The sequence below is a fragment of the Salvelinus alpinus genome, chromosome 20 (genome assembly GCF_045679555.1).
Source record: "Salvelinus alpinus chromosome 20, SLU_Salpinus.1, whole genome shotgun sequence".
Classification (NCBI taxonomy): domain Eukaryota; kingdom Metazoa; phylum Chordata; class Actinopteri; order Salmoniformes; family Salmonidae; genus Salvelinus; species Salvelinus alpinus.
The window spans coordinates 14,703,299-14,715,908 of record NC_092105.1 but is presented as its reverse complement, the minus strand read 5'-3'; the positions used below and the strand labels follow the sequence as shown (position 1 = coordinate 14,715,908).

Below are 12,610 nucleotides of genomic sequence, written 5' to 3'. Positions count from 1 at the left end.
TCTTTTCTGGTGGATGAAACTGAAATAGCAACCAACTTTCTAAGGCTTGTTTTAAAAATAGCGATATTTTGGAGATTATTTCATTTTCAAATAATGGAAAGTGAGAGGTTGTAATCTGAATAAAGGGAAAAAGGCCATTCTTGAACATGGGGTGGGCCATTACTAATCTGCTTGAGAAGCAGTTTGGATTTAAGTATAGCTTTTGTATGACTGCAGCCTTTAGTGAGAGGTGTAATGCTTTAATAATTTCTGCCCTCCGAATTAATATTCATTATATAAATAGGCCCGTTTAATTTTGTCTTGCTTGCCACTCCAAATATAATTTTATATTTTTTGTTCGTATAATTTAAAAAACAAGTTGTTAGGTGTAGGCAGGGCCATAAGGAAATAGCTAAACTGGGAAATAACTACAGATATAATTGGGGATTTTTCCACAAATAGACAGGTATTTTCCTTTCCCTCTAGCAAGATCTTATCTATTTCTGATAACTTTCTATTAAAATATATAAATATATTTCTTTAATTCGGGATATGATTACCGTCAGACCATTTTGCTGTTAAACTGCACAGCAATGGAAAATATATATTTTTTTTTGTGATCCAATACGTAATATAGTGCATTTATCATAATTTGATTGTAATCCAGAGAGGTTCGAAAAAGTATCTATATCTTCTGAGGCTGTGGAGGGATCCAAATTGTGGGTTTAAAAGAACATGAATCAGGTGTTGTGTGTATTGGCACTCATAGAGTGTAATGTCTGTGCTTGCCCATTTAAGATAAAAACTTATCTTGAACAAAGCTTGTTAATCAATCAATGAGTCAAAGCAGTGCTACCGTCTGGCAGCGAAAAAAAACCTGGCAAACTGGACATCTGCTGACTAACAAATGTGTTTTTGTGTGTGTTAAGCAAGAGATCATGCACACTGCATGATTAACTCATTGGTCATGTATTTTGGAGGGATCACTGTCTCCCCTTCCCTCTCACTTTCTCTCTCCCTCTATTTTCATGTCTCTCCTCTCTCTCACTGTCTCTTTTCCTATCTCCCTCCTTATTTATCTCTCTCTCTCCATCATTCTAAATTAAATGTCCTCCACTCTCATACTTACAGGAAGTCTTTAACCTTCCCATGGTGCACTGGTGGGTGGTGAAGGACTAAATTGGTGCTGTGTGTGTGTGTGTGTGTGTGTGTGTGTGTGTGTGTGTGTGTGTGTGTGTGTGTGTGTGTGTGTGTGTGTGTGTGTGTGTGTGTGTGTGTGTGTGTGTGTGTTGGCTGGCTGGCTGGCTGGCTGGCTTTCGGCCTGGCACAGGCCCTCCCCATTCTGAGCCACAGGTCAGGTGTGAATCCTGTGGAACAGATGGAAGGTGATACAATCCCAGATGTGTGAATGGGTGTATGTGTGTTGTTGGAGAAGGTTCTGGTCCCCTATGGTACATCTTGTCTAGGGTGTAACTCATTCAATAAGAAATATGTGAAAATAATATCAATTACAGTACTAGCACAATGGTACCTGTTTGAGAGTATTTTAGCACTACAAACGCAGACACTGCCATTATAAAGATGATCATCATTAATATTACACTTTCCAGGTGTTCAAAGTTCTTTCCATGGTACAATATGGGGGAAACTCACCTTTAGTAAGAGAATGCTACAGGGGGAGGATGTTTAGACAGAGACCATAATCCAGTAATAACCATAATAACAGGCATAGCATAATGACATACTAACAGTACTAACATAATAACCATAATAACACTAACATAATAACCATACTAACAGTACTAACATAATAACCATAATAACACTAACATAATAACCATAATAACACTAACATAATAACCATAATAACAGTACTAACATAATAACCATACTAACAGTACTAACATAATAACCATAATAACACTAACATAATAACCATAATAACACTAACATAATAACCATACTAACAGTACTAACATAATAACCATAATAACACTAACATAATAACCATAATAACACTAACATAATAACCATAATAACAGTACTAACATAATAACCATAATAACACTAACATAATAACCATAATAACCATAATAACAGTAGTAACATAATAACCATAATAACACTAACATAATAACCATAATAACACTAACATAATAACCATAATAACAGTAGTAACATAATAGCCATAATAACAGTAATATCATAACAGTAATAACAGTAATATAAGTCATAACAATTATAACATAAGTCATTACATAACAGTAATAACAACCATGACATTTATATCATAACAGTAATAACAGTCATAACTAGAGGTCGACCGATTATGATTTTTCAACGTCGATAACGATACCGATTATTGGAGGACCAAAAAAAGCCAATACTGATTAATCGGACGATTTTTATATATATATAAAATGACAATTACAACAATACTGAATGAACAATGAACACTTTTATTTTAACTTAATATAATGCATAAAGAAAATCTATTTAGTTTCAAATAAATAATGAAACATGATCAATTTGGTTTAAATAATGCAAAAACAAAGTGTTGGAGAAGAAAGTAAAAGTGCAATATGTGCCATGTAAAAAAGCTAATGTTTAAGTTCCTTGCTCAGAACATGAGAACATGTGAAAGCTGGTGGTTCCATTTAACATGAGTCTTCAATATTCCCAGGTAAGAAGTTTTAAGTTGTAGTTATTATAGGAATTATAGGACTATTTCTCTCTATACCATTTGTATTTCATAAACCTTTGACTATTGGATGTTCTTATAGGCACTTTAGTATTGCCAGCCTAATCTCGGGAGTTGATAGCCTTGAAGTCATAAACAGCGCTGTGTCTCAAGCATTGCTAAGAGCTGCTGGCAAACACAGTAAAGTGCTGTTTGAATGAATGCTTACGAGCCTGCTGCTGCCTACCACCGCTCAGTCGCTCAGTCAGACTGCTCTATCAAATATCAAATCATATTCTTAATTATAATAAAAACACACAGACATACGATACTTTGGTCATTAAAATGGTCAAATCCGGAAACTATCATTTCGAAAACAAAACGTTTATTCTTTCAGTGAAATAAGGAACCGTTCCTTACTTTATAGAATGGGTGGCAACCCAAAGTCTAAATATTGCTGTTACATTGCACAACCTTTAATGTTATGTAAAAAATATGTAAAATTCGTTAGGAAGAAATTGTATTCACACAGTTCGCAACTAGCCAGGCGGCCCAAACTGCTGCATATACCCTGACTCTGCTTGCCCTGAACGCAAGAGAAGTGACACAATTTCCCTAGTTAATATTGCCTGCTAAAATGAATTTCATTTAACTACACATGCAGGTTTAAAAAATATACTTGTGTATTGATTTTAAGAAAGGCATTGATGTTTATGGTTAGGTACACTTGTGCAACGATTGTGCTTTTTCGCGAATGCGCTTTTGTTAAATCTTCACCCTTTTGGCGAAGTTGAAGTGGGCGGTGATTCGATGATAAACTAACAGGCACTGCATTGACTATACGCAATGCAGAACAAGCTAGTTAACGTAGTAATATCATCAACCATGTGTGGTTAACTAGTGATTACGTGAAGATTGTTTTTTATAAGATAAGTTTAATGCTAGCTAGCAACTTACCTTGGCTCCTTGCAGCCACAAGGTCCTTTTGACGCTGCACTCGCGTAACAGGTGGTCAGCCTGCCACGCAGTCTCCTCGTGGATTGCAATGTAATCGGCCATAAGGCCAAATACCGATTGTTATGAAGACTTTAAATCGTCCCGAGGCCGATTAATCAGGCCGAATAATTAGTCGACCTCTAGTTATAAATCAACAATACAAACACCCACCACTGTTATAACTCAACAATAGAAACACACACCACCGCTATAACTCAACAATATAAACAACCACCATGTCACGTTCTGACCATAGTTCTTGTGTGTTTTACTTGTTTTAGTGTTGGTCAGGACGTGAGCTGGGTGGGCATTCTATGTTGTGTGTCTAGTTTGTCCATTTCTATGTATGCCTGATATGGTTTTCAATCTGAGGCAGGTGTTTGTCATTGTCTCTGATTGGGAACCATATTTAGGTGGCTTGTTTTGTGTTGGGGTTTGTGGGTGGTTGTTTCCTGTCTTTGTGTTCGTTTCACCAGAGAGGACTGTTTCGGTTTGCCACGTTTGTTGTTTTTGTACTCGCGTAACAGGTGGTCAGCCTGCAAGTGTTCACATTATCGTCTTTATTAAATCATATTGAGCACAAACTACGCTGCGTCTTGGTCCGATCCCTGCTACACCTCCTCTTCAGACGAAGAGGAGGAAGGCTGCCATTACACACCACCGCTATAACTCAACAATACAAACAACCCCCATCGCTATAACTCAACCACACAAACACCCACCACTGTTATAACTCAACAATAAAAACCATCAACACTGGTATAACTCAACAACCTACAAACACCCACCCGTGTTATAATTTAACACAGAGACACACCCCTGTTGTCATTCATCCACAATACAAAGACACACACATTAAACTGTCCAGCTGCGGGCTGAGAATTGCCAGGGACCTCACCATACCATATTACCATGATACTTAGTGGCCGATACATGTTTTATTGCAATTCTATATGTATCACGATTCTACAAATATGTATTGTGATCCGATACTGCGATTTTAATGCGATTCGATGTTCCAAACATATTGCTCACTGTTATGTCTGCAGCAGAGAGACAAGAGAGAGCCATGAGAAACAAGTATTGATATAATATCGTCTAAAATAACATTGTGACACTGAACTATTGATTTTTTTGCCCCATCACTACAAAGAACACACTACCAAGGTAGCAGAGTTCCCTCAGCAACCACAATCAGTAAAAGCCCTCTAGGGTTCACCTTCCCCATGCAGCAGAAGGACACCATTTCAAAAGAGTGAAACTGTGACGCACACTTTGTTTTGGTATAGGAATTTTACTCATTGTTTTTGTATTCATCACACATCACCTTAGAAATACTGTTGGTTCGAGGACTGTAGGTTGATCCAAAAATAGATTGGTGTATGCTGCTGAATATATTACACAGAAATCATGTTTCTTTCATTCCTCACCTCTTTTTCCCTCAGATGAGTCTTGGTTTTGATTTGTTAGGCGATGGAATAAAAATGTCTCGCTGTTCTAAAACAAACCTAGACCTGTCTGTACATCCCAGACAAAGAAACAAGGAATCCGACCACTTCAAAGCCTCTACCACACACACACACACACTCCCAAACCAAAACTGTTAGCTAGCTTATGGGGATAATTCCTAAAACTCTTTGTCCTTGGCACTTGTGTCCTTTCATTTCTCATAATTTCTCTCAAAATGACGTAACTACCGGCACTTCGTTCAATTTGTCTAATACAATGGCAATTTGGACCATAACACTGTTGGGTTTGATTCAAACAGCTGTTAAAGCCAATAATGATACGGTTTAAATGGTCCTAATCACACATCTTCTGGCACGGACAGCGTAGTTCCCAGGACGGGCGTGAGCTGCCAACGACCGCCTGCCAAACCACCATTGAATGTCCACAGGACTGGCATGGCCACTGTGTTGAACGTAACCAAATGAAGCAGATCAAACCAGTCACCCGTAGATGACATTTATTATGGCTCAGACACACTAATAGTGTGTCAGGAAACACTCTTTGCCCTATAGATATGATACAATCAAGGCTACTCAATAGAATACATGAAGGACAAAAATAAATAAAGTTCACTACATTTTACAGCAGGGGTGAAATTGCACCTTGCCTCTTGGAGGAGACCAGAAAATAGAGCAACTTCAAGCCAACTTGAAGTTAGTCCTCAAGTAAACTCAATTAAAACTCAAGTAAAAGTCAACCGGTAAAATACTAGAGTAAAAGTATTTGCTTTTAAATATACTTAAGTATCAAAAGTAAATGTAATTGCTAAAATACATTATCAAAGGTAAAAGTATAAATAATTTCAAATTCCTTATATAAAAACGGCAATATGTTTTTTCTCTTATTTTTTACAGATAGCCAGGGGCACACACCAACACTCAGAAATCATTTACAGATAGCCAGGGGCACTCCAACACTCATAAATCATTTACAGATAGCCAGGGGCACTCCAACACTCAGAAATCATTTACAGATAGCCAGGGGCACACACCAACACTCAGAAATCATTTACAGATAGCCAGGGGCACTCCAACACTCAGAAATCATTTACAGATAGCCAGGGGCACACACCAACACTCAGAAATCATTTACAGATAGCCAGGGGCACTCCAACACTCAGAAATCATTTACAGATAGCCAGGGGCACACTCCAACACTCAGAAATCATTTACAGATAGCCAGGGGCACTCCAACACTCAGAAATCATTTACAGATAGCCAGGGGCACACACCAACACTCAGAAATCATTTACAGATAGCCAGGGGCACTCCAACACTCAGAAATCATTTACAGATAGCCAGGGGCACACACCAACACTCAGAAATCATTTACAAACCACGCATTTAGTTGCAACAGCGCCTCTTCAACCTCAGGAGGCTGAAGAAATGTGGCTTGTCACCCAAAACCCTGACAAACTTTTACAGATGCACAATCGAGCGCATCCTGTCGGGCTGTATCACAGCCTGGTACGGCAACTGTCCCACCCTCAACCGCAAGGCTCTCCAGAGGGTGGTGCGGTCTGCACAACGCATCACCGGGGGCAAACTACCTGCCCTCCATGACACCTACAGCACCTGATGTCACAGGAAGGCCAAAAAGATCATTAAAGACATCAACCACCCGAGCCACTGCCTGTTCACACCGCCACCATCCAGAAGGCGAGGTCAGTACAGGTGCATCAAAGCTGGGACCGAGAGACTGAAAAACAGCTTCTATCTCAATGCCATCAGACTGCTTAACAGCAATCACTAACTCAAGGAGGCTGCTGCCTACATTGATACCCAATCACTGGACAGTAATAAATGGATCACTAGTCACTTCATACAATGCACTCTAAATAATGCCACATTAATACATGTTACATATCTTACATTACTCATCTCACATGTATATACTGTACTCTGTACCATCTATTGCACCTTGCCTGTGCCGCTCAGCCATCACTCATCCATATACTTACATGTACATATTCTCATTCACCCCTTTAGATTTGTGTGTATTAGGTAGTTGTTGGGGAATTGTTAGATTACTTGTTAGATATTACTACACTGTCAGAACTAGCATTTCGCTACACTCGCATTAACATCTGCTAACCATGTGTATGTGGCAAATACAATTTGATTTGATTTTAGTAATGTTAGTTGGATGGAGGACAGGACACCTCCAATCTCACATCATTGAAAGGCATGATCCTCCTTAATCAAACGTACTTCTTATGCCACAGACAGGGTTTCAACACACACACACACACACACACACACACACACACACACACACACACACACACACACACACACACACACACACACACACACACACACATTTGTGGAACTTATGGCCTTATATTGCTAATTTAACATGCAGTCTAAATAAATGAAATTGTCTCATTTCATGAGCTAACAGTACTGTGTTAAACTCAAATGAGTAAAACACAGGAAGGTGTAATACAATTAGACATCTATGAACAGGAAAATATTTACATAAAGATTCCATACAAAGTAGGCTGTGGTTTAAATGTGTGACTTGGCTACAATGTTGCCGAACGAGGTATTGCATCATTATTTAATTATGATCCAAAGGTTGTTCTAAATCTATCAAGTAGTAGGCTCGTGATTGATGTTGATAGCCTAGGATAAAAACAATTTAACGGTGCAGTTGGCTATGGTTCTTTCATCATTCTGAACGTGCAAAGATAAACCCGTTAACCTAACCCGTTAAGGCTATTTATTTGCTATTGAATATTCTTGCTTAATTATGTTTCATTTATATGTCCATTCTAAAAATAAAAAAATCGACCGCTGGCTGAATCTCTTGTAGCCACACATTTTGCCAAGTGACTGCTCATCATTACAATGTAGTCTACCGCGGGGCTGTTAGCACAAAGCGCTCTGAAGCGTGAGGAGCAACTGCCTGCAAATCCTGCGAGGAGCCATTAAAGCCTTACCTAGGAAATGTGCCCGTCTTCATTGTTTTAGAAGTCAGGCTAGTGTCCGTTTTTTCCTCCGTTAACCGAGCTGTGCGGGCAGTGGTCCGGTTTCACAGCGCTGTTTGAAATCAGATTCATGAAAGCTGCACATTCGGTGTCGTCTCACATTGTCGCAAGCGTTTTTCATGCCCCCTCAGCATGAGAGTGGTGGGCGGAGCCTCGATGTCTCTTTCGCTTTGAGGTTGTAACCTAGCGTGAAATATAGCGCCTTTGAGTGTTTGGGTCAACCATGAGTTTATTTGAAGCCTTCCTAAACATGAGTAATATCTTGCCCTCAGTTCGTCGCGCATGGACTCTACAAGGTGTCCAAAGCGTTCCACAGGGATGCTGGCCCATGTTGACTCCAATGCTTCTCACAGTTGTGTCAAGTTGGCTGGATGTCCTTTGGGTGGTGGACCATTCTTGATGCACAAGGGAAACTGTTGAGGGTGAAAAACTCAGCAGCGTTGCAATTCTTAATACAAACCAGGCCGCTTGCCACTTACTACCATACCACGTTCAAAGTCACTTAAATCTTTTGTCTTGTCCATTCACCATCTGAATGACATACGTACACAATACATCTCAATTGTCTCAAGGCTTGAAAATCCTTCTTTAACCTGTCTCCTCACCTTCATCTACACTGATTGAAGTGGATTTAACAAGTTACATCAATAAGGAATCATAGCTTTAAACTAGATTCACCTTGTCAGTCTATGTCAGTGGTTCCCAACCTTTTTCAGTTACTGTACCACCAACTGAATTTTGCTTTGCACATAGTACCCCCTCATAGTGCATTTTACCAGTAGGCCTATGGTCTCATGACTCTTCTCAAGTACCCCCAGTGGATAGGCCAAGTACCCCCCAGTGGTCCTAGTACCCCTGTGGTTGGGAACCACTGGTCTATGTCATGGAAAGAGCAGCTGTTCTTAATGTTTTGTACATTCAGTGTATAATAAAACTTGGAGCCTAATTTGCTTGACTGCTAAATCTGTCAAATCATTATTCAGACCTACACTTACATGATGAAGACACATTATCTCTAGGATGCTTAATAGCAAAGTCACATTTATATGTAGTCCCATGGAGGGAGGCATGGCCGCTGCATGTGTTTGTGTGTGTGTATCTTACTGACTTTTCCAAGACTTACCTTACCTGGTGACCCCTATATCACCTGGTGCCCCTATATCACCTGGTGCCCCTATATCACCTGGTGCCCCTAAATCACCTGGTGCCCCCTATATCACCTGGTGCCCCTATATCACCTGGTGCCCCTATATCACCTGGTGCCCCTATATCACCTGGTGCCCCTATATCACCTGGTGCCCCTATATCACCTGGTGCCCCTATAACACCTGGTGCCCCTATATCACCTGGTGCCCCTATATCACCTGGTGCCCCTATAACACCTGGTGCCCCTATATCACCTGGTCCCCCTATATCACCTGGTGCCCCTATATCACCTGGTGCCCCTATATCACCTGGTCCCCCTATATCACCTGGTGCCCCTATAACACCTGGTGCCCCTATATCACCTGGTGCCCCTGCATCACCTGGTGCCCCTACATCACCTGGTGCCCCTACATCACCTGGTGCCCCTACATCACCTGGTGCCCCTACATCACCTGGTGCCCCTATAACACATGGTGCCCCTTCATCACCCGGTGCCCCTACATCACCTGGTGCCCCTATATCACCTGGTGCCCCTACATCACCTGGTGCCCCTATAACACCTGGTGCCCCTTCATCACCTGGTGCCCCTACATCCCCTGGGGCCCCTACATCCCCTGGGGCCCCTATATCACCTGGTGCCCCTGCATCACCTGGTGCCCCTGCATCTCCTGGTGCCCCTGCATCTCCTGGTGCCCCTTCATCACCTGGTGCCCCTATATCACCTGGTGCCCCTACATCACCTGGTTCCCCTACATCACCTGGTGCCCCTTCATCACCTGGTGCCCCTATATCACCTGGTGCCCCTACATCACCTGGTGCCCCTACATCACCTGGTGCCCCTACATCACCTGGTTCCCCTACATCACCTGGTGCCCCTTCATCACCTGGTGCCCCTATATCACCTGGTGCCCCTACATCACCTGGTTCCCCTACATCACCTGGTGCCCCTACATCACCTGGTTCCCCTACATCACCTGGTGCCCCTATAACACCTGGTGCCCCTATATCACCTGGTGCCCCTATATCACCTGGTGCCCCTATATCACCTGGTGCCCCTACATCACCTGGTGCCCCTATAACACATGGTGCCCCTTCATCACCCGGTGCCCCTACATCACCTGGTGCCCCTATATCACCTGGTGCCCCTACATCACCTGGTGCCCCTATAACACCTGGTGCCCCTTCATCACCTGGTGCCCCTACATCACCTGGTGCCCCTACATCCCCTGGGGCCCCTATATCACCTGGTGCCCCTGCATCACCTGGTGCCCCTGCATCACCTGGTGCCCCTTCATCACCTGGTGCCCCTATATCACCTGGTGCCCCTACATCACCTGGTTCCCCTACATCACCTGGTGCCCCTTCATCACCTGGTGCCCCTATATCACCTGGTGCCCCTACATCACCTGGTTCCCCTACATCACCTGGTGCCCCTACATCACCTGGTTCCCCTACATCACCTGGTGCCCCTTCATCACCTGGTGCCCCTATATCACCTGGTGCCCCTACATCACCTGGTTCCCCTACATCACCTGGTGCCCCTACATCACCTGGTTCCCCTACATCACCTGGTGCCCCTATAACACCTGGTGCCCCTACATCACCTGGTGCCCCTATAACACCTGGTGCCCTATATCACCTGGTGCCCCTATTTCTTTGAGTCCATGTGTCTTCCAGAATAGAACGGGACCCTGGGAAATAAAAAGGTACAAACTAGCGAGGGGACATCACATGATAGTTTGTATTAGTTTGCATGCAGTCGTGTGTGTGCTTTTGCGTGTGTATCGTGTGCGAGTGTGCTTTTGTGTGTGTATCATGTGTGTGTATCGTGTGTGCTTTTGTGTGAATCGTGTGTGTGTTTGTTTGAGCTCCACTATTGGTCCGTGTGTGTTCATCTTTCATTTGTGTGTGTGTGTGTTTAAACTGTCTGTGGAAGTGTGGGCATGTGTTTCCTGCGGCGCTGCCTGTGTGTTTGTGCGCTGCTCACTTAATTGTCTCATCAGTAAATGTCAAACGTCCAAATGGCTTCACCGTCCCGATTTATTTATTCATTTGTGCTCCATCAGACGCAGCCACTGCTGTAGCACACTGCAATTACAACAGAACACAGACATATTACCATGAATAATAAATCACTAGACAGAGAAACATTGCCAGCCAGATGGCCATGTACTGTCACAGCTATACAGAGAGAAGCTGGCCAGCCAGATGGCCATGTACTGTCACAGCTATACAGAGAGAAGCTGGCCAGCCAGATGGCCATGTACTGTCACAGCTATACAGAGAGAAGCTGGCCAGCCAGATGGCCATGTACTGTCACAGCTATAAGGAGAGAAGCTGGCCAGCCAGATGGCCATGTACTGTCACAGCTACACAGAGAGAAGCTGGCCAGCCAGATGGCCATGTACTGTCACAGCTATACAGAGAGAAGCTGGCCAGCCAGATGGCCATGTACTGTCACAGCTATACAGAGAGAAGCTGGCCAGCCAGATGGCCATGTACTGTCACAGCTATACAGAGAGAAGCTGGCCAGCCAGATGGCCATGTACTGTCACAGCTATACAGAGAGAAGCTGGCCAGCCAGATGGCCATGTACTGTCACAGCTACACAGAGAGAAGCTGGCCAGCCAGATGGCCATGTACTGTCACAGCTATACAGAGAAAAGCTGGCCAGCCAGATGGCCATGTAATGTCACAGCTATACAGAGAGAAGCTGGCCAGCCGGATGGCCATGTACTGTCACAGCTATACAGAGAGAAGCTGGCCAGCCAGATGGCCATGTACTGTCACAGCTATACAGAGAAAAGCTGGCCAGCCAGATGGCCATGTACTGTCACAGCTATATAGAGAGAAGCTGGCCAGCCGGATGGCCATGTACTGTCACAGCTATACAGAGAGAAGCTGTCCAGCCGGATGGCCATGTACTGTCACAGCTACGCAGAAAGAAGCTGGCCAGCCGGTTGGTCATGTAGAAGCTGGTCAGCCGGATGGCCATGTACTGTCACAGCTACACAGAGAGAAGCTGTCCAGCCGGATGGCCATGTACTGTCACAGCTACACAGAAAGAAGCTGGCCAGCCGGTTGGTCATGTAGAAGCTGGTCAGCCGGATGGCCATGTACTGTCACAGCTACACAGAGAGAAGCTGTCCAGCCGGTTGGTCATGTAGAAGCTGGTCAGCCGGATGGCCATGTACTGTCACAGCTACACAGAGAGAAGCTGGCCAGCCAGTTGGCCATGTACTTAGAGAGAACGGACTTAAAGAGAGAGCAATACCTTTTATTTAATTTGACCTTTGTTTTAGCAGGTA

The 12,610-nt window shown here is 43.3% G+C and overlaps 1 protein-coding gene across 1 annotated transcript in view; it reads right to left on the bottom strand.

The window, feature by feature from the left end:
- LOC139546334 (beta-galactoside alpha-2,6-sialyltransferase 2-like) overlaps nt 1-8,292 on the bottom strand; it is a 99,870-nt gene extending 91,578 nt beyond the window's left edge. Inside the window, exon 1 of the mRNA XM_071354615.1 lies at nt 8,109-8,292. The gene's annotated coding sequence lies outside the window, so the exon portion shown is untranslated. The remainder of the gene's footprint in view (nt 1-8,108) is intronic.
- Between the last annotated feature and the right edge of the window lie 4,318 nt (nt 8,293-12,610).